At 47.3% G+C, this 22122-nt stretch overlaps 1 pseudogene; it reads left to right on the forward strand.

Annotated features, from left to right (window-relative positions):
- The first annotated feature begins 9863 nt into the window (after nucleotides 1–9863).
- Nucleotides 9864–9982, forward strand: LOC134950166 (5S ribosomal RNA; annotated as a pseudogene).
- The last annotated feature ends 12140 nt before the right edge of the window (nucleotides 9983–22122 follow it).

Genomic DNA, 22122 nt, shown 5'->3' on the forward strand with positions numbered 1-22122 from the left:
CATGACGCAAAGAAAAAAAGAGGCGCAATGAGGTAGCTGTGTGAGTAAGATAAGCGACCCTAGTGGCCGACACAAACACCGGGCCCATCTAGGAGTGGCACTGCAGTGTCACGCAGGATGTCCCTTCCAAAAAACCCTCCCCAAACAGCACATGACGCAAAGAAAAAAAGAGGCGCAATGAGGTAGCTGTGTGAGTAAGATTAGCGACCCTAGTGGCCGACACAAACACCGGGCCCATCTAGGAGTGGCACTGCAGTGTCACGCAGGATGTCCCTTCCAAAAAACCCTCCCCAAACAGCACATGACGCAAAGAAAAAAAGAGGCGCAATGAGGTAGCTGTGTGAGTAAGATAAGCGACCCTAGTGGCCGACACAAACACCGGGCCCATCTAGGAGTGGCACTGCAGTGTCACGCAGGATGTCCCTTCCAAAAAACCCTCCCCAAACAGCACATGACGCAAAGAAAAAAAGAGGCGCAATGAGGTAGCTGTGTGAGTAAGATAAGCGACCCTAGTGGCCGACACAAACACCGGGCCCATCTAGGAGTGGCACTGCAGTGTCACGCAGGATGTCCCTTCCAAAAAACCCTCCCCAAACAGCACATGACGCAAAGAAAAAAAGAGGCGCAACGAGGTAGCTGTGTGAGTAAGATAAGCGACCCTAGTGGCCGACACAAACACCGGGCCCATCTAGGAGTGGCACTGCAGTGTCACGCAGGATGTCCCTTCCAAAAAACCCTCCCCAAACAGCACATGACGCAAAGAAAAAAAGAGGCGCAATGAGGTAGCTGTGTGAGTAAGATAAGCGACCCTAGTGGCCGACACAAACACCGGGCCCATCTAGGAGTGGCACTGCAGTGTCACGCAGGATGTCCCTTCCAAAAAACCCTTCCCAAACAGCACATGACGCAAAGAAAAAAAGAGGCGCAATGAGGTAGCTGTGTGAGTAAGATAAGCGACCCTAGTGGCCGACACAAACACCGGGCCCATCTAGGAGTGGCACTGCAGTGTCACGCAGGATGTCCCTTCCAAAAAACCCTCCCCAAACAGCACATGACGCAAAGAAAAAAAGAGGCGCAATGAGGTAGCTGTGTGAGTAAGATAAGCGACCCTAGTGGCCGACACAAACACCGGGCCCATCTAGGAGTGGCACTGCAGTGTCACGCAGGATGTCCCTTCCAAAAAACCCTCCCCAAACAGCACATGACGCAAAGAAAAAAAGAGGCGCAATGAGGTAGCTGTGTGAGTAAGATAAGCGACCCTAGTGGCCGACACAAACACCGGGCCCATCTAGGAGTGGCACTGCAGTGTCACGCAGGATGGCCCTTCCAAAAAACCCTCCCCAAACAGCACATGACGCAAAGAAAAAAAGAGGCGCAATGAGGTAGCTGTGTGAGTAAGATAAGCGACCCTAGTGGCCGACACAAACACCAGGCCCATCTAGGAGTGGCACTGCAGTGTCACGCAGGATGGCCCTTCCAAAAAATACTCCCCAAACAGCACATGACGCAAAGAAAAATTAAAGAAAAAAAGAGGTGCAAGATGGAATTGTCCTTGGGCCCTCCCACCCACCCTTATGTTGTATAAACAGGACATGCACACTTTAACCAACCCATCATTTCAGTGACAGGGTCTGCCACACGACTGTGACTGAAATGACGGGTTGGTTTGGACCCCCACCTAAAAAGAAGCAATTAATCTCTCCTTGCACAAACTGGCCCTACAGAGGCAAGATGTCCACCTCATCATCATCCTCCGATATATCACCGTGTACATCCCCCTCCTCACAGATTATCAATTCGTCCCCACTGGAATCCACCATCTCAGCTCCCTGTGTACTTTGTGGAGGCAATTGCTGCTAGTCAATGTCTCCACGGAGGAATTGATTATAATTCATTTTAATGAACATCATCTTCTCCACATTTTCTGGATGTAACCTCGTACGCCGATTGCTGACAAGGTGAGCGGCGGCACTAAACACTCTTTCGGAGTACACACTTGTGGGAGGGCAACTTAGGTAGAATAAAGCCAGTTTGTGCAAGGGCCTCCAAATTGCCTCTTTTTCCTGCCAGTATAAGTACGGACTGTGTGACGTGCCTACTTGGATGCGGTCACTCATATAATCCTCCACCATTCTTTCAATGGTGAGAGAATCATATGCAGTGACAGTAGACGACATGTCCGTAATCGTTGTCAGGTCCTTCAGTCCGGACCAGATGTCAGCATCAGCAGTCGCTCCAGACTGCCCTGCATCACCGCCAGCGGGTGGGCTCGGAATTCTGAGCCTTTTCCTCGCACCCCCAGTTGCGGGAGAATGTGAAGGAGGAGATGTTGACAGGTCGCGTTCCGCTTGACTTGACAATTTTCTCACCAGCAGGTCTTTGAACCCCAGCAGACTTGTGTCTGCCGGAAAGAGAGATCCAAGGTAGGCTTTAAATCTAGGATCGAGCACGGTGGCCAAAATGTAGTGCTCTGATTTCAACAGATTGACCACCCGTGAATCCTTGTTAAGCGAATTAAGGGCTCCATCCACAAGTCCCACATGCCTAGCGGAATCGCTCTGTGTTAGCTCCTCCTTCAATGTCTCCAGCTTCTTCTGCAAATGCCTGATGAGGGGAATGACCTGACTCAGGCTGGCAGTGTCTGAACTGACTTCACAAGTTCAAAGGGCATCAGAACCTTGCACAATGTTGAAATCATTCTCCACTGCGCTTGAGACAGGTGCATTCCACCTCTTATATCGTGCTGAATTGTATAGGCTTGAATGGCCTTTTGCTGCTCCTCCAACCTCTGAAGCATATAGAGGGTTGAATTCCACCTCGTTACCACTTCTTGCTTCAGATGATGGCAGGGCAGGTTCAGGCGTTTTTGGTGGTGCTCCAGTCTTCTGTACGTGGTGCCTGTACGCCGAAAGTGTCCCGCAATTCTTCTGGCCACCGACAGCATCTCTTGCACACCCCTGTCGTTTTTTAAAAAATTCTGCACCACCAAATTCAAGGTATGTGCAAAACATGGGACGTGCTGGAATTTGCCCATATTTAATGCACACACAATATTGCTGGCGTTGTCCGATGCCACAAATCCACAGGAGAGTCCAATTGGGGTAAGCCATTCCGCGATGATCTTCCTCAGTTGCCGTAAGAGGTTTTCAGCTGTGTGCGTATTCTGGAAAGCGGTGATACAAAGCATAGCCTGCCTAGGAAAGAGTTGGCGTTTGCGAGATGCTGCTACTGGTGCCGCCGCTGCTGTTCTTGCGGCGGGAGTCCATACATCTACCCAGTGGGCTGTCACAGTCATATAGTCCTGACCCTGCCCTGCTCCACTTGTCCACATGTCCGTGGTTAAGTGGAGATTGGGTACAACTGCATTTTTTAGGACACTGGTGAGTCTTTTTCTGACGTCCGTGTACATTCTCGGTATCGCCTGCCTAGAGAAGTGGAACCTAGATGGTATTTGGTAACGGGGGCACACTACCTCAAGAAATTGTCTAGTTCCCTGTGAACTAACGGCGGATACCGGACGCACGTCTAACACCAACATAGTTGTCAAGGCCTCAGTTATCCGCTTTGCAGCAGGATGACTGCTGTGATATTTCATCTTCCTCGCAAAGGACTGTTGGACAGTCAATTGCTTACTGGAAGTAGTACAAGTGGGCTTACGACTTCCCCTCTGGGATGACGATCGACTCCCAGCAGCAACAACAGCAGCGCCAGCAGCAGTAGGCATTACACTCAAGGATGCATCAGAGGAATCCCAGGCAGGAGAGGACTCGTCAGAATTGCCAGTGACATGGCCTGCAGGACTATTGGCATTCCTGGGTAAGGAGGAAATTGACACTGAGGGAGTTGGTGGGGTGGTTTGCGTGAGCTTGGTTACAAGAGGAAGGGATTTACTGGTCAGTGGACTGCTTCCGCTGTCACCCAAAGTTTTTGAACTTGTCACTGACTTATTATGAATGCGCTGCAGGTGACGTATAAGGGAGGATGTTCCGAGGTGGTTAACGTCCTTACCCCTACTTATTACAGCTTGACAAAGGCAACACACGGCTTGACACCTGTTGTCCGCATTTCTGTTGAAATACTTCCACACCGAAGAGCTGATTTTTTTGGTATTTTCACCAGGCATGTCAATGGCCATATTCCTCCCACGGACAACAGGTGTCTCCCCGGGTGCCTGACTTAAACAAACCACCTCACCATCAGAATCCTCCTGGTCAATTTCCTCCCCAGCGCCAGCAACACCCATATCCTCCTCATCCTGGTGTACTTCAACACTGACATCTTCAATCTGACTATCAGGAACTGGACTGCGGGTGCTCCTTCCAGCACTTGCAGGGGGCGTGCAAATGGTGGAAGGCGCATGCTCTTCACGTCCAGTGTTGGGAAGGTCAGGCATCGCAACCGACACAATTGGACTCTCCTTGTGGATTTGGGATTTCGAAGAACGCACAGTTCTTTGCGGTGCTTTTGCCAGCTTGAGTCTTTTCATTTTTCTAGCGAGAGGCTGAGTGCTTCCATCCTCATGTGAAGCTGAACCACTAGCCATGAACATAGGCCAGGGCCTCAGCCGTTCCTTGCCACTCCGTGTGGTAAATGGCATATTGGCAAGTTTACGCTTCTCCTCCGACAATTTTATTTTAGGTTTTGGAGTCCTTTTTTTACTGATATTTGGTGTTTTGGATTTTACATGCTCTGTACTATGACATTGGGCATCGGCCTTGGCAGACGACGTTGCTGGCATTTCATCGTCTCGGCCATGACTAGTGGCAGCAGCTTCAGCACGAGGTGGAAGTGGATCTTGATCTTTCCCTAATTTTGGAACCTCAACATTTTTGTTCTCCATATTTTAATAGGCACAACTAAAAGGCACCTCAGGTAAACAATGGAGATGGATGGATACTAGTATACTTATGGATGGACTGCCGAGTGCCGACACAGAGGTAGCTACAGCCGTGGACTACCGTACTGTGTCTGCTGCTAATATAGACTGGATGATAATGAGATGAAATCAATATATATGTATATATAATATCACTAGTACTGCAGCCGGACAGGTATATATTATATATTTATTATGTAATGACTGATGACGGACCTGCTGGACACTGTCAGCTCAGCAGCACCGCAGACTGCTACAGTAAGCTACTATAGTAGTATGTATAAAGAAGAAAGAAAAAAAAAACAACCACGGGTAGGTGGTATACAATTATGGATGGACTGCCGAGTGCCGACACAGAGGTAGCTACAGCCGTGGACTACCGTACTGTGTCTGCTGCTAATATAGACTGGATGATAATGAGATGAAATCAATATATATGTATATATAATATCACTAGTACTGCAGCCGGACAGGTATATATTATATATTTATTATGTAATGACTGATGACGGACCTGCTGGACACTGTCAGCTCAGCAGCACTGCAGACTGCTACAGTAAGCTACTATAGTAGTATGTATAAAGAAGAAAGAAAAAAAAAACAACCACGGGTAGGTGGTATACAATTATGGATGGACTGCCGAGTGCCGACACAGAGGTAGCTACAGCCGTGGACTAACGTACTGTGTCTGCTGATAATATAGACTGGATAATAATGAGATGAAATCAATATATATGTATATATAATATCACTAGTACTGCAGCCGGACAGGTATATATTATATATTTATTATGTAATGACTGATGACGGACCTGCTGGACACTGTCAGCTCAGCAGCACCGCAGACTGCTACAGTAAGCTACTATAGTAGTATGTATAAAGAAGAAAGAAAAAAAAAACAACCACGGGTAGGTGGTATACAATTATGGATGGACTGCCGAGTGCCGACACAGAGGTAGCTACAGCCGTGGACTAACGTACTGTGTCTGCTGATAATATAGACTGGATGATAATGAGATGAAATCAATATATATGTATATATAATATCACTAGTACTGCAGCCGGACAGGTATATATTATATATTTATTATGTAATGACTGATGACGGACCTGCTGGACACTGTCAGCTCAGCAGCACCGCAGACTGCTACAGTAAGCTACTATAGTAGTATGTATAAAGAAGAAAGAAAAAAAAAACAACCACGGGTAGGTGGTATACAATTATGGATGGACTGCCGAGTGCCGACACAGAGGTAGCTACAGCCGTGGACTAACGTACTGTGTCTGCTGATAATATAGACTGGATGATAATGAGATGAAATCAATATATATGTATATATAATATCACTAGTACTGCAGCCGGACAGGTATATATTATATATTTATTATGTAATGACTGATGACGGACCTGCTGGACACTGTCAGCTCAGCAGCACCGCAGACTGCTACAGTAAGCTACTATAGTAGTATATGTATAAAGAAGAAAGAAAAAAAAAAAAACACGGGTAGGTGCTAGGTGGTATACAATATTATATATATTATATACAATTATATATATATATATATTAAACTCATAAACTGGTGGTGATTATTAAACTGGTGGTCAGGTCACTGGTCACACTATCAGCAACTTGCAAGTAGTACTCCTGAGTCCTAAGCAGACAATCACAATATATATTATACTGGTGGTCAGTGTGGTCACAAACAATGGCAGTGTGGCTGGCACTCTGGCAGCAAAAGTGTGCACTGTACGTTATATGTACTCCTGAGTCCTGAGTCCTGCTCTCAGACTCTTACTGCTCCCCACTGTCAGTGTCTCCCCCACAAGTCAGATAATACAGTCACACTATCTCTCTCTATCACTTCAGCAAGTACTAGTAGTAGTAGTACTCCTCCTAATGCTCCCCAAATTACTACTGTGTCTCTCTCTGTCTCACTCTCTTCTCGAATCTCTATAAACGGAGAGGACGCCAGCTACGTCCTCTCTCTATGAATCTCAATGCACGTGTGAAAAATGGCGGCGACGCGCGGCTCCTTATATAGAATCCGAGTCTCGCGATAGAATCCGAGCCTCGCGAGTATCCGACAGCGTGATGATGACGTTCGGGCGCGCTCGGGTTAACCGAGCAAGGCGGGAAGATCCGAGTCGCATGGACCCGTGTAAAAAAAACTGAAGTTCGGGCGGGTTCGGATTCCGAGGAACCGAACCCGCTCATCTCTAGTAAATACTGGCTGCTTTATTTTTACACTGCAATTTAGATTTCAGTTTGAACACACCCCACCCAAATCTAAATCTCTCTGCACGCGTTATATCTGCCCCCCCTGCAGTGCACATGGTTTTGCCCATCTGCAAACAAATCTACTGCTGTGATCAACTCTGAATTACCCCCTCTGTGTATGGGTAGATATGCAGCTCACCTTTCTGCCACTTGGACTATTTGAATGCATCCTTTAAATAGGAATATTTTTTTACCTTAAAAAGCACTGTAATTTAGTAGTCCTGAGGCTAAACATGATAAGGTACGAGCACTGAAAAGGTGAAAGTTTGCAAAAGGTTTAAGTTTAGCACTAAACTCGCACATTTTCAGAACTCGCACATGTAATAGGCTGCGAGAACACACAAACTCACATGTAACTCGCATTTGCACTATTCGCAGGGGCAAACTCGGATCCAGATGTTTTCACATTGAAAATGTACAAGTACAACCTGCCCAATGTAATAGGGTGTGAGTTTTAAACTTGCACAAAATTAGTAGAAAAAAAATTGCAATATAATACACCAGCTTCAGGCTGAAGAGTTTGAGAGAAGTCTACACAGATCAGCAAGATCAGTGCATTCTTCTATCTGTAAAAGTTCTCAAAGAGTTCAAAATCAGAAACAATGCCTCCCCCCTCCTCGCCCCCCCCCCCCAAAAAAAAAAAGATACATATGAAAAAATTGCATGACAAATCCCAAGCTCTTTGAGCCGCTCTTGGTTTAAAACATACATGGAAAAAAAATTAGTAGGGTCCCCCTGTATTTAATGAACCAGCACCAGGCTATTGGTTCTAAAAATACCAGGAACAAAACGAATAGGGATCCCCCATATTTTTAGATCCCCGGGCTCCACACCACTAAATGTATACCATTTTTGATGTTATTCTTATTAAAGTGGAGTGTCCCACTATACTAATAAATGTGCTGAGATTTAGTAAAAGAGTCTTTAAAGTCTGTAGCTACAGTGCTACTACATCTTATACATCCAGCAATATTATTTTATATTACCTGTGCAGGGCCGGCCTAAGGCTAAATTATTTGGTAAGCGAATAAATACTTTGGCATCCAGCTAAGCACTTTTGCCTGAAAAATGAAGGAGGCGTGGTCTCATTGTAAAAGCTCAGTTGTAGTGCCCCTTACACATTTTCCCACTGTATAAGTGCCCCTTACACATTTGTCCACTATATAAGTGCCCCTTACACCTTTGCACACTATATAAGTGACCCTTACACATTTGCCCATTATATAAGTGCCCCTTACACATTTGCACACTATATAATTGCCCTTTACACATTTGCCCACTATATAAGTGCCCATTACACATTTGCACACTACAGTATATAGGTGCCCCTTACACATTTGCCCACTATATAAGTACTCCTCACAAATTTGCCCACTGTTGAAGTTCCCCTTACATATTTTGCCCACTCTAATTCCTCCCCTTACATGTTAATCTAATCAAAGTACTATATTACCTGATATGCCCCCTGTGTCAGGAGACTCACAAAGCAGTCAGTGGTATTTGCGCCTCCGCCATGCCCGAAACCGCATTAAAGTACTAGAAGAGAAGAATCTCAAAATAAACTACTGCTCCCAGTAACCGGAAAGCAAGGGCTTCTAGGAGCGCTAGTTTATTTTGCATGTACAGTAATGTGAATAATAACAAAATAAACTACTGCTCCCAGCAGCCCTTGCGGTATGGAAACAAGGAATTCTGGAAGCAGTAGTTTTTTTATTTTTCTTCACATTACTGTAGTGGGGTGCACTGCCAGACATAGGGGAACCCGGAAGTGAACAAGCCTTAGGGCGAAACGCGTCTTCCGCATCCAGAAAGGGGGTCTCGTCGACACAACCTCATCTTGGCATCAGCCACATCTATCTTCTTGCTCTTTTTGGCTTTCTTATCTCCCTGGTGAAACCGTAAGCCCCACTATCCTGTGGCTGTATGCCACGGATAGCAACCTCCACTGCAAACCTCAGCAGAACTGCTTTAGATTATCTCACATTTAATGTGTATTACAGTGGTAACCGATCAGGGGTCTCTATTATTATATATTTAGCATCTAGCCCTGTGTTTGAAATCTAGCAGCAAATATCCCAGGTTTCACCAGTTAATGCATATGATTAACATATACCTGTTATTTTTCAGAGTGTGTTTGCTCTTATCTCTTCCTATTTTCTGCCTCCTCAGCAAACAGATGTATGAATATAAATAGCATATACCTATCATGTGTTAAGCATTTAACATCCTGTCTGAAGGCTAATATCCTATGACTTATCAGTTAATACATATGGATAACAGATATATATGTGTGCAGTTTTGGGTGAATTTGACATGTTAGCACATAATTTGACAGACTCCAAACCTCCTCTTGAGATTCAAATAATTGTGTTAATAGCGTGACTTCGTATTCACCTTGTTTATTCAGTATTCCTTGTCAATTACTGTCTGTTTGGACAAACCATAATATACAAGCAGTCAGGGATTTCTTTGACTGTAATTAACAGTGCCATTTTTGACAACTTCATCTTCTTTAGATCACCAATTTTCGTGGACTCTCATTCACGATTTCCGGTACATTGCACCACGTGAGTGGGAATTTTGGAATCGGATCTAACGTGAAAAGCAGATCCACACATTTCCACGATTCTTCTTCAATAACTTTTCTGTCGGTCCTAAATTTCAACATTCCTAAATAGGTGCACTCTCATTGGTGTTCACATAAAACTCTCTACTACCATACCACGTTGCCAGCGCCCGATCTCGTCTGATCTTGGAAGCTAAACAGCGTTGGGCCAGGTCAGTATCAGGAAGGGAGACCACCTGTGAATACCTGGTGTTGTAGATTAGGATTTTCCTCACTTATGTGATAGCAACACCAACAGCAGTATCACCACTTTTTTCTATCCAGTAATCTCTAAGACCTATGGTCACTGGCACTGCCGTGATGCTCATTTCATTTCTCTCCATTTTTCATTGTCTCAAATCCAGATAGGTGCATGCCAATTTTCTGTATTGCATTTAGAGGAGTGACTTCTGATCATTACCCTAATCTCCTATAAGCCAAAGAGTATAGCCTGATATATTTTCGTGTCTTGACCACCCCGTGGTTCCATTAATACAGCAAGTCTGTACTGGTCAAGGGGAACGGGTGTACGACCAATTAATGTCTACAACCCTACCACACACTCTTTACCGATAAGAGACCAGAACATTTTATTTATCAAGATGCCTTCTATCTTGCATTTAGAAGGATAGATCTCAGGGAAGAACTTTATATCGTAAAAAGCTAATAAAAGTTATGTTTTAAATATTTCATCTCAATTATCATATCAAATTTACTTCTTCTACAAGAGTGCGCCCACACAAGAGCCTTCTTTTTTCTCCCCATTTTCCAAAGTTTGCATACTTTCTGGCTCTGGGTGCACCACCAACGAGGACAGAATTAACATTTATACGTATATATTTGTATACACAATATTGAAAGGGCTATTTTTGCCCCTTCTCTCCCTTATTTATTAAGGGTAAAAAATATACTGTTCAAATTTGGTTTCTTTTTCCTAATTTTAGCATTATTCTTACTCAGTCAATCCGGTGCCGGATCGCCCTAGGTTTCTAGACATAGGGGGTCATTCTGACCCGATTGTTCGCTGCAGTTTATCGCAGCGCAGCGATCGGGTCAGAAATGCGCATGTGCCGGCGCATGCCGGATGGCCGAAGACCGTCGTTCAGTAGCGATCACCTCTGCCTGATTGACAGGCAGAGACGGTCGCAGGGCAGGAGGGGGCTGGATGGCGGCGTGAAGCCGCCGTTTAGGGGGCACGGTCTGGCCAACGCAGGCGTGGCTGGATTGTTGGCGGGGCGGGCCGCAGCAGCTGCGTGACGTCTCACGCAGCTGCTGCGGCCAGTGGCAGCGACGATTAACTCCCGGCTGATAGCAGTGCCTCCCATACAGAATGGAAACGGGACAGAGCGGGGGGCGGGGCCAAGCACTGGGCTGTAAAAGCCCACACAAAACAGATGGGAAAGCGGCACTTATACAAGAGCCTCGCTGACCGGGACACCACCCCCATGTCAGCGACGCACCTGTGATTGGACAGCGGATCCAGTGCTGGATCCGCTGTCCAATCACCCACACGCGGCGCTGGAGGCGGCGGATCCCGGCGGTGAGTGGCATCTGCAGTGTGTGCGGCTCTCCCCACGTCCTCCTCCGCCGGCTCCGTCCTCCCGCTGACAGGAGCGGCGTTGTGCGGCTCTCCCCCTCCTCCGCCGGCTCCGTCCTCCTGCTGACAGAAGCAGCGGTGTGGCCCTGCAGTGTATGCGGTTATCCCCAGCAGCAGCAGGTTAGTCTCTCTCTCTCTCTCTCCCCCTCCCTCTCCCTCTCTCTCTTCCTCTCTCCTCCTGTGGATTGAAGTTTGTAAGTAGAATTTTCATTTTTACAGGTACCCCTACCCTATTGGATTCTACTGGACAAGTGGACGTGACCGGCGTGGGATGTAGGTAAGTAATCTGTGTCTCATTTTTACAGGTACCCCTATTGGATTCTACTGGACAAGTGGACGTGATTCTCGGCGTTGGATGTAGGTAAGTATGTGTGAGTGTGTAAGTGTGTTTTAATAAATTTTTACTGTCACGGTGTGTGAGTTGTGTTTTTATTTGGGTATTTTAGTTGTTGTAGAACTACAGGTACCAGCGGGCCCGTTATTTCCCCGCATGCTGGTACTTAAGGTTATCCAAGTACCAGCAAGTGGGGGAGGCTTGCTGGGCCTTGTAGTTCCACAACAAAAAACAATATTCTTTTTTATACACACATGGCTATCAGCCTCCCATCCACCGCCCATGGATGGGGGGGACAGCCTCGGGCTTCACCCCTGGCCCTTGGGTGCCTGGAGGGGGGGTGACCCCTTGATTTAAGGGGTCCCCACTCCTCCAGGGAACCCCAGCCAGGGGTGACTAGTTGGGGGGGTAATGCCACGGCCGCAGGTACCTACATAAATGTGTCCCCCGGCTGTGGCATTATGTCCCTGGCTAGTGGAGCCCGGTGCTTTTTTTTAAAATATGGGGGACCCCTACATCTTTTGTCCCCCGTATTTTTGGAACCAGGACTGGACTAAGAGCCCGGTGCTGGTTGTCTAAATACAGGGACCACTGTCCAAATTTTTCCCAGTATTTAAACGGGTTCACTACGGCTGGCCGGCGGTCGGGCTCCCGGCGACCAGCATCCCGGCGCCGGGAGCCCGACCGCCGGCTTACCGACAGCGTGGCGAGCGCAAATGAGCCCCTTGCGGGCTCGCTGCGCTCGCCACGCTACGGGCACGGTGGCGCGCTACGCGCGCCACACTATTTTATTCTCCCTCTATGGGGGTCGTGGACCACCACGAGGGAAAATAAGTGTCGGTATGCCGGCTGTCGGGCTCCCGGCGCCGGTATACTGAGCGCCGGGAGCCCGACCGCCGGCATACAGAAGACCACCCATTTAAACAACCAGGACCAGCTCAAAGAGCCCGAGGCTGGTTATAATTAGGAGGGGGGACCTCATGCATTTTTTTTAACCCATTCAGACCCTTCTCCATTAAGTTAATGGAAGCCCTGGACAACAAAATTGCATTCATGTCCTCCTCCCAGTCCCTTCCCAAACACGAATTATTATTTTTTCTATAAAAAATGTACAATATATCACAAGTATGATGAGCAGGCAGGCAGCGGGCATTGGCGGCATCGGACTGAGATGCAAATAACAGAAGGGGGTGTGTGGGTGAAAGGAGTTGGTGCTGGAAAGGGGGTGGGAGAATAGAACTGATGATTCAGTTGGGAAGTTTATGGATTAAAATGATGGAAAAATGAATACTTATCTGTGGGATTTTTGATGAAATTCTGATTCTTAAAAGGGAGACGTTTTTCCTCCAGAAGATGGTAAGATCATGAGACCTGTGGGATGTTTGATGAAACCCTGATTCTTAAAGAAGAGACGTTTTTCCTCCAGAGAGCGGTGGGATCATAGGACGAGGTGGTATGAAAAACACATATTAAAGGGTTTTTTTCAAGGTGGGAGATCTTCAAATCAATGCAATGGATGTTTAGTAGCAATGAATATATGGATGAAGTTTAGGAGAGGTAATCATACCTCACTTACAATAAGTGAGCGAGGTTTGAAACATATAAAGGTTTCTTTAGCATGCATGTGCTGAATGGGTTGGCGTACCTAACTTACAATATAAAATAGTGATAAAAACACATCAAGGTATCTTTCTGGGCTGAGCTGCGTATCGGTACTCACTGGTAGAAGCGTGTTCCGTCTGCACATCAAGGTATCTTTATCCGAAAGGCATTCATAAATGGCCACCCGTATAAAAAAGGGAATTTATTGGATAAAAACAAATAGGGAATTTTCTATAAGGGGAGTGTTGGCCACGAGGAAGGGGAGCTGCCAGGCAGGGGAAAATGCAGGTCCATCGAAATGGAGTCCAAAAAGGGCCGGTACTAATGGGACTTAAAATTAATTAAGAGGGTCGTACCTTTCCCCCGCCATGCAGATGACAGTCCAAGTGAGCAAGAATCCTCCTCCCAGCCAACGCGTTTCGAGATAACTCTCTTTATCAAGGCTGGTGCTGCATTACTAGTGATACATATTTATAGTGAATCTAAAAAGTCCTCCACGTGCATCACTTCCGGTCCCAGAGCTGACCGGAAGTAGAAGTCCGTTCGGTAAGACTATCTTTCCATTATATTATGGTGACCCAAAAGTGAATACCAAGGTCTCCTAATCTCAGTGGTCATCTTTCTCTAAAAATATTGACAATCAGAAGGTTAGAAAGCCCTGAAACAAAATGTTCACGATCGCGACCTGAAGTGGCCGCCGGGTGTTATGGGTGATGTAGTCCGGAGATGTACACGGAAGTCTCGTCTGCGGCTTGGAGTGTGCCGCTGCAGGAAGTTGTCATCTATCTTTGTGGATGTGGCTGCGAGTCACAGGAAATCTCTTGACCGGAAGAAGCCCCATGGACTTGTGGGAAGTGTAGTCTTATAGCGAGTGTTTTGGTTTAATACTGTAAATGAATTCCTTATAGGCTTGACCGGAAAAAGCCCCGGAGACTTGTGGGAAATGTAGTCTCATGGCAGATTCTTTAGTTTGATACTGTAAATAAATGAAAAAAAGGGTTTCAATGCGTCCTTTGTTAATGATCTTCAAAACATAACAATAAGGAGGGTATCCGGTCAGTTTATCTACCTACACTAGATCGACAATCCAAAGGTCGACACCACTTAATCGAACAACGAATGATCGACAACTACACATCATCGACAATCGAATGATCGACTGAATTCCAAGATCGACATCACACTCATCGACAGCATCACCACATCGGCAAATCCGAAAAAAGAAAAACAAAAGTGCGACAAACATATGATCGACATAATGAAACATCTACGTGACACATAATCTACAATCCAAACATCAACTGACTATAAGTAGATAATATTTTAGATCGACACAAACATAATCGACAAATACAACCATCGACGTGACAAATAATCTAAAAATAAATCATCGACACATTACCCGACAGACTACACATTAGATCAATCAATGCATATGATCGACATTAATTTTTATCGACCAAACAAATGTCAGACAGTCGTGACACAGACATACATAAGATAGACAAAAATATACATAGACAAATTACCTGATCGACAAACGTAACAATCGACTGAATAAATGATCTACAACTGTAACAGCGGAATACATTAGATCGAACCACAATACATCGACACCAACATTTGTTAGATTATACTCCGCTTCGATGGTACAAATGATCGACATTCGACTACAGCTGCCACTACCGCCCACCTAGCCAACCGCGCCCCTATATTCAGTACATCAACCCTCCCTCCAACGGTCCACCGCGACCCCACTATCCACAGCCGTCTACTAGACGCTGCCGCCCACACCAGTCCGTCACCCGCTAATCTAGCGGAGGCGACCAGCATCCTTGCCCGTGGCACTACAGGTGCCAAAATGCCCCCCACACCTTCACCAACACTACAGTTGACACTACCGCCCACCTAGCCAACCGCGCCCCTATATTCAGTTCATCAACCCTCCCTCCAACGGTCCACCGCGACCCCGCTATCCACAGCCGTCTACTAGACGCTGCCGCCCACACCAGTCCGTCACCCGCTAATCTAGCGGAGGCGACCAGCATCCTTGCCCGTGGCACTACAGGTGCTAAAATGCCCCCCACACCTTCACCAACACTACAGTTGACACTACCGCCCACCTAGCCAACCGCGCCCCTATATTCAGTTCATCAACCCTCCCTCCAACGGTCCACCGCGACCCCACTATCCACAGCCGTCTACTAGACGCTGCCGCCCACACCAGTCCGTCACCCGCTAATCTAGCGGAGGCGACCAGCATCCTTGCCCGTGGCACTACAGGTGCCAAAATGCCCCCCACACCTTCACCAACACTACAGTTGACACTACCGCCCACCTAGCCAACCGCGCCCCTATATTCAGTTCATCAACCCTCCCTCCAACGGTCCACCGCGACCCCGCTATCCACAGCCGTCTACTAGACGCTGCCGCCCACACCAGTCCGTCACCCGCTAATCTAGCGGAGGCGACCAGCATCCTTGCCCGTGGCACTACAGGTGCCAAAATGCCCCCCACACCTTCACCAACACTACAGTTGACACTACCGCCCACCTAGCCAACCGCGCCCCTATATTCAGTTCATCAACCCTCCCTCCAACGGTCCACCGCGACCCCGCTATCCACAGCCGTCTACTAGACGCTGCCGCCCACACCAGTCCGTCACCCGCTAATCTAGCGGAGGCGACCAGCATCCTTGCCCGTGGCACTACAGGTGCCAAAATGCCCCCCACACCTTCACCAACACTACAGTTGACACTACCGCCCACCTAGCCAACCGCGCCCCTATATTCAGTTCATCAACCCTCCCTCCAACGGTCCACCGCGACCCCGCTATCCACAGCCGTCTACTAGACGCTGCCGCCCACACCAGTCCGTCACCCGCTAATCTAGCGGAGGCGACCAGCATCCTTGCCCGTGGCACTACAGGTGCCAAAATGCCCCCCACACCTTCACCAACACTACAGTTGACACTACCGCCCACCTAGCCAACCGCGCCCCTATATTCAGTTCATCAACCCTCCCTCCAACGGTCCACCGCGACCCCGCTATCCACAGCCGTCTACTAGACGCTGCCGCCCACACCAGTCCGTCACCCGCTAATCTAGCAGAGGCGACCAGCATCCTTGCCCGTGGCACTACAGGTGCCAAAATGCCCCCCACACCTTCACCAACACTACAGTTGACACTACCGTCCACCTAGCCAACCGCGCCCCTATATTCAGTTCATCAACCCTCCCTCCATCGGTCCACCGCGACCCCGCTATCCACAGCCGTCTACTAGACGCTGCTGCCCACACCAGTCCGTCACCCGCTAATCTAGCGGAGGCGACCAGCATCCTTGCCCGTGGCACTACAGGTGCCAAAATGCCCCCCACACCTTCACCAACACTACAGTTGACACTACCGCCCACCTAGCCAACCGCGCCCCTATATTCAGTTCATCAACCCTCCCTCCAACGGTCCACCGCGACCCCGCTATCCACAGCCGTCTACTAGACGCTGCCGCCCACACCAGTCCGTCACCCGCTAATCTAGCGGAGGCGACCAGCATCCTTGCCCGTGGCACTACAGGTGCCAAAATGCCCCCCACACCTTCACCAACACTACAGTTGACACTACCGTCCACCTAGCCAACCGCGCCCCTATATTCAGTTCATCAACCCTCCCTCCATCGGTCCACCGCGACCCCGCTATCCACAGCCGTCTACTAGACGCTGCCGCCCACACCAGTCCGTCACCCGCTAATCTAGCGGAGGCGACCAGCATCCTTGACCGTGGCACTACAGGTGCCAAAATGCCCCCCACACCTTCACCAACACTACAGTTGACAATACCGCCCACCTAGCCAACCGCGCCCCTATATTCAGTTCATCAACCCTCCCTCCAACGGTCCACCGCGACCCCGCTATCCACACCCGTCTACTAGACGCTGCCGCCCACACCAGTCCGTCACCCGCTAATCTAGCGGAGGCGACCAGCATCCTTGCCCGTGGCACTACTCGTGCCAAAATGCCCCCCACACCTTCACCAACACTACAGTTGACACTACCGCCCACCTAGCCAACCGCGCCCCTATATTCAGTTCATCAACCCTCCCTCCAACGGTCCACCGCGACCCCGCTATCCACAGCCGTCTACTAGACGCTGCCGCCCACACCAGTCCGTCACCCGCTAATCTAGCGGAGGCGACCAGCATCCTTGCCCGTGGCACTACAGGTGCCAAAATGCCCCCCACACCTTCACCAACACTACAGTTGACACTACCGTCCACCTAGCCAACCGCGCCCCTATATTCACTTCATCAACCCTCCCTCCAACGGTCCACCGCGACCCCGCTATCCACAGCCGTCTACTACCCCAAGACGCTGCCGCTTAGAGCTTTACCCCATTAATATATAACCATGGTTATATATTCTGACTACTTTCACACCCTGTTACTGAACGGATACCGGTGCTGAGCACTCCTGTACGTTACTTCACCCCACTTTGCACACAGCTATTATCATTAACTAAAGTTTTTCTGAACACCCATGAACCTCCGTTTACCCCACTTTACACTCTGCGATTATCAGTAACGTAATTTATGAATTTGACACATCACATGACATTTCCCAAAGAAAAGTGGCATCAGTGAACAGAAGGTCAATCGCAAGTCACTGTAAGTCAATCCTTTTAACTCCCAGCCAGAGCATGTTTCCCGCCTAAAACGTCACCTGTTAATACAGAGTATTCAACCTGCATCACTCCCCGTGGAACTACAGGTGTAAAAATGCAATAACCAACCTTTCCTAACACTCTATCTACCTACATCCTTACACCTATACAAACTTTACCCTATATGCACTTCACAACCCTCCATCAAACGATCACCAGCACCCCGCTATCCCTAACCGTTTACTACCCCTAGACGCTGCCGCCCACACCAGTCCGTCACCCGCTAATCTAGCGGAGGCGACCAGCATCCTTGCCCGTGGCACTACAGGTGCCAAAATGCCCCCCACACCTTCACCAACACTACAGTTGACACTACCGTCCACCTAGCCAACCGCGCCCCTATATTCAGTTCATCAACCCTCCCTCCAACGGTCCACCGCGACCCCGCTATCCATAGCCGTCTACTAGACGCTGCCGCCCACACCAGTCCGTCACCCGCTAATCTAGCGGAGGCGACCAGCATCCTTGCCCGTGGCACTACAGGTGCCAAAATGCCCCCCACACCTTCACCAACACTACAGTTGACACTACCGTCCACCTAGCCAACCGCGCCCCTATATTCAGTTCATCAACCCTCCCTCCAACGGTCCACCGCGACCCCGCTATCCACAGCCGTCTACTAGACGCTGCCGCCCACACCAGTCCGTCACCCGCTAATCTAGCGGAGGCGACCAGCATCCTTGCCCGTGGCACTACAGGTGCCAAAATGCCCCCCACACCTTCACCAACACTACAGTTGACACTACCGCCCACCTAGCCAACCGCGCCCCTATATTCAGTTCATCAACCCTCCCTCCAACGGTCCACCGCGACCCCGCTATCCACAGCCGTCTACTAGACGCTGCCGCCCACACCAGTCCGTCACCCGCTAATCTAGCGGAGGCGACCAGCATCCTTGCCCGTGGCACTACAGGTGCCAAAATGCCCCCCACACCTTCACCAACACTACAGTTGACACTACCGTCCACCTAGCCAACCGCGCCCCTATATTCAGTTCATCAACCCTCCCTCCATCGGTCCACCGCGACCCCGCTATCCACAGCCGTCTACTACCCCTAGACGCTGCCGCCTAAAACGTTACTCGTTTAATACATAGCATTCGCCAGTTAAATTTATGTTTAAAATTTAAAAATGTGCCTTATAAATTTTAAATTAGCATAATCTCTTTATATAAATTATGAAATTTGTATCCAACCAGTCATAAATTTGAATACACCCATCTTGAAATATTATTGGCTCGACCTCACATCATCTAAAATCATTACTCTGACATCAAGTGTTCCACAGAAATATCCAATAAAAAAGCAAATTTTTAAAAACAAATATTTATGTTTCCTCCACTAAAATTATCTTCGTTTTATGTCAGTTGACGTCCCTCATCATAGCTTATAAAAGCAAAGTCCCGCCATAGATTAGGCGCCATTTACATCTGACTTTGTAGACATCGAGCCAGCCTCTTGAATTTTGACAAGCGTCTTGAACTTGGCTTCAGCGTCCTTAACTTGGCCTGACTGTCTTCTACTTGTCTTTCCACAAAATTCGAACAAGCAGAGGAAGATATTTCCATCACACATTTTCAAGGCATATTTCAGGTAAGCTACATTTAAAATTCTATTTCCTATTTTTGAGCCATTTATTTTTACATTTATATACATAAAATAAATATATATATATATATATATATATATATAAAAAAATGTATTATTTAATTATTGATATTTTAGGACTATATCAAATTAGGGGAGGGTCGAGAGTGGAGTAAGTCACGTTGGGCCTACATATAATATTTTACCTTACTAACTCGACAAACATTGGCCATCCAGGTATACTGACTGCGCATAACCCCAGCGCTGCACTGTTTAGTGTTTACCCCACAGTAGGCGTATCATATTCTATTTCCCGCCCAGGCAATTGAGCAAACAGTGGAGGTGATTACTAAAGTGTCTATGATACATAGTTTTAGCTTATTGTATTCATACTCGCTCTTTTTTTTATTTATTTTTCTAAACTGGCATTGTGGGTGCATATTCTGCCTGGCACTGTGTGGGCATTTCTCAACTGGCACTGTGGTTTCAAATGATAACTGGCATTGTGGGTGCATATGTTGCCTGGGACTGTGTGGGCATTTCTCAACTGGCAATCTGGTGTAAAATGATAACTGGCATTGTGGGTGCATATGCTGCCTGGCACTGTGTGGGCATTTCTCAACTGGCACTATGGGTGAAAATGATAACTGGCATTGTGGGTGCATATGCTGCCTGGCACTGTGTGGGCATTTCTCAACTGGCACTATGGGTGAAAATGATAACTGGCATTGTGGGTGCATATGCTGCCTGGCACTGTGTGGGCATTTCTCAACTGGCACTATGGGTGAAAATGATAACTGGCATTGTGGGTGCATATGTTGCCTGGGACTGTGTGGGCATTTCTCAACTGGCAATCTGGTGTAAAATGATAACTGGCATTGTGGGTGCATATGCTGCCTGGCACTGTGTGGGCATTTCTCAACTGGCACTATGGGTGAAAATGATAACTGGCATTGTGGGTGCATATGTTGCCTGGGACTGTGTGGGCATTTCTCAACTGGCAATCTAGTGTAAAATGATAACTGGCATTGTGGGTGCATATGCTGCCTGGCAATGTGTGGGCATTTCTCAACTGGCAATCTTGTGTAAAATGATAACTGGCATTGTGGGTGCATATGTTGCCTGGGACTGTGTGGGCATTTCTCAACTGGCAATCTGGTGTAAAATGATAACTGGCATTGTGTGTGCATATGCTGCCTGGCACTGTGTGGGCATTTCTCAACTGGCACTATGGGTGAAAATGATAACTGGCATTGTGGGTGCATATGTTGCCTGGGACTGTGTGGGCATTCCTCAACTGGCACTATGGGTGAAAATGATAACTGGCATTGTGGGTGCATATGTTGCCTGGGACTGTGTGGGCATTTCTCAACTGGCAATCTGGTGTAAAATGATAACTGGCATTGTGGGTGCATATGCTGCCTGGCACTGTGTGGGCATTTCTCAACTGGCACTATGGGTGAAAATGATAACTGGCATTGTGGGTGCATATGTTGCCTGGGACTGTGTGGGCATTTCTCAACTGGCAATCTAGTGTAAAATGATAACTGGCATTGTGGGTGCATATGCTGCCTGGCACTGTGTGGGCATTTCTCAACTGGCACTATGGGTGAAAATGATAACTGGCATTGTGGGTGCATATGCTGCCTGGCACTGTGTGGGCATTTCTCAACTGGTAGTGTGCGTGCAAATGTTAACTAGCATATGTGGTCATATGTGTATTTAGCAAACTTCAGATATGTATAAGCCATCCACAAAGATTAGGTGTATCTCGTCCAACCATTATGTGTATCTGACCCACATGTACATTGTCCATGCACCATTTGGCATGTGTAAAGACAATTATTTGTGAATTAAAAACAAAAGGCCCACCCTAATAAAACCACTTAATAAAAAATGTGAATTTCAACACTGAATGTGACAAAATATCAAATGCTCCACTTGGCTGTGTAACACAGTCCAGCTCTGATTCAACACAGGTATCCGTTCAGTTTATCGACTTACACTACCGTCAACACACTACCACTGGCTGTGACAGGGAGACAGACAGCGAGAAGCACAATTTAAAAATGTAATTGCTAAATAAATGGTATGTGACACAGTTTAATGGGGTTGAGTGGCATGGCACTCTGACACGGTTTGCTTAGTTGAAGGCGAACACTCCAAATTAGCAAGTAATGTATTTTTTACAATTATTACTCATGTTGAAACAACTGTAAACAAAATTTACTGAGTTCAACACGAGTCTTTGGCATGCTATGTGCATATATGCTTTATCTCATTGTCCGGAAAATGTAAAAATTGTAAATTTTAAATTAGTTTTTATAGCACTAGACATTCAAATGTTTTTAACATGTAATTTTTATGTTTATAATAAACAATCAAGTCAAGCTAATATTGTATAATATAATATAGCTAATGATATATATATATATATATATATATATATGTACACACACACACCTATATATATTGATATTTAAAAACAGATTTTATTATTTTAAAATATTCACATTGTTTTTATTTT

Source organism: Pseudophryne corroboree, chromosome 8 (genome assembly GCF_028390025.1).
Source record: "Pseudophryne corroboree isolate aPseCor3 chromosome 8, aPseCor3.hap2, whole genome shotgun sequence".
In the NCBI taxonomy this organism is placed as follows: Eukaryota; Metazoa; Chordata; class Amphibia; order Anura; family Myobatrachidae; genus Pseudophryne; species Pseudophryne corroboree.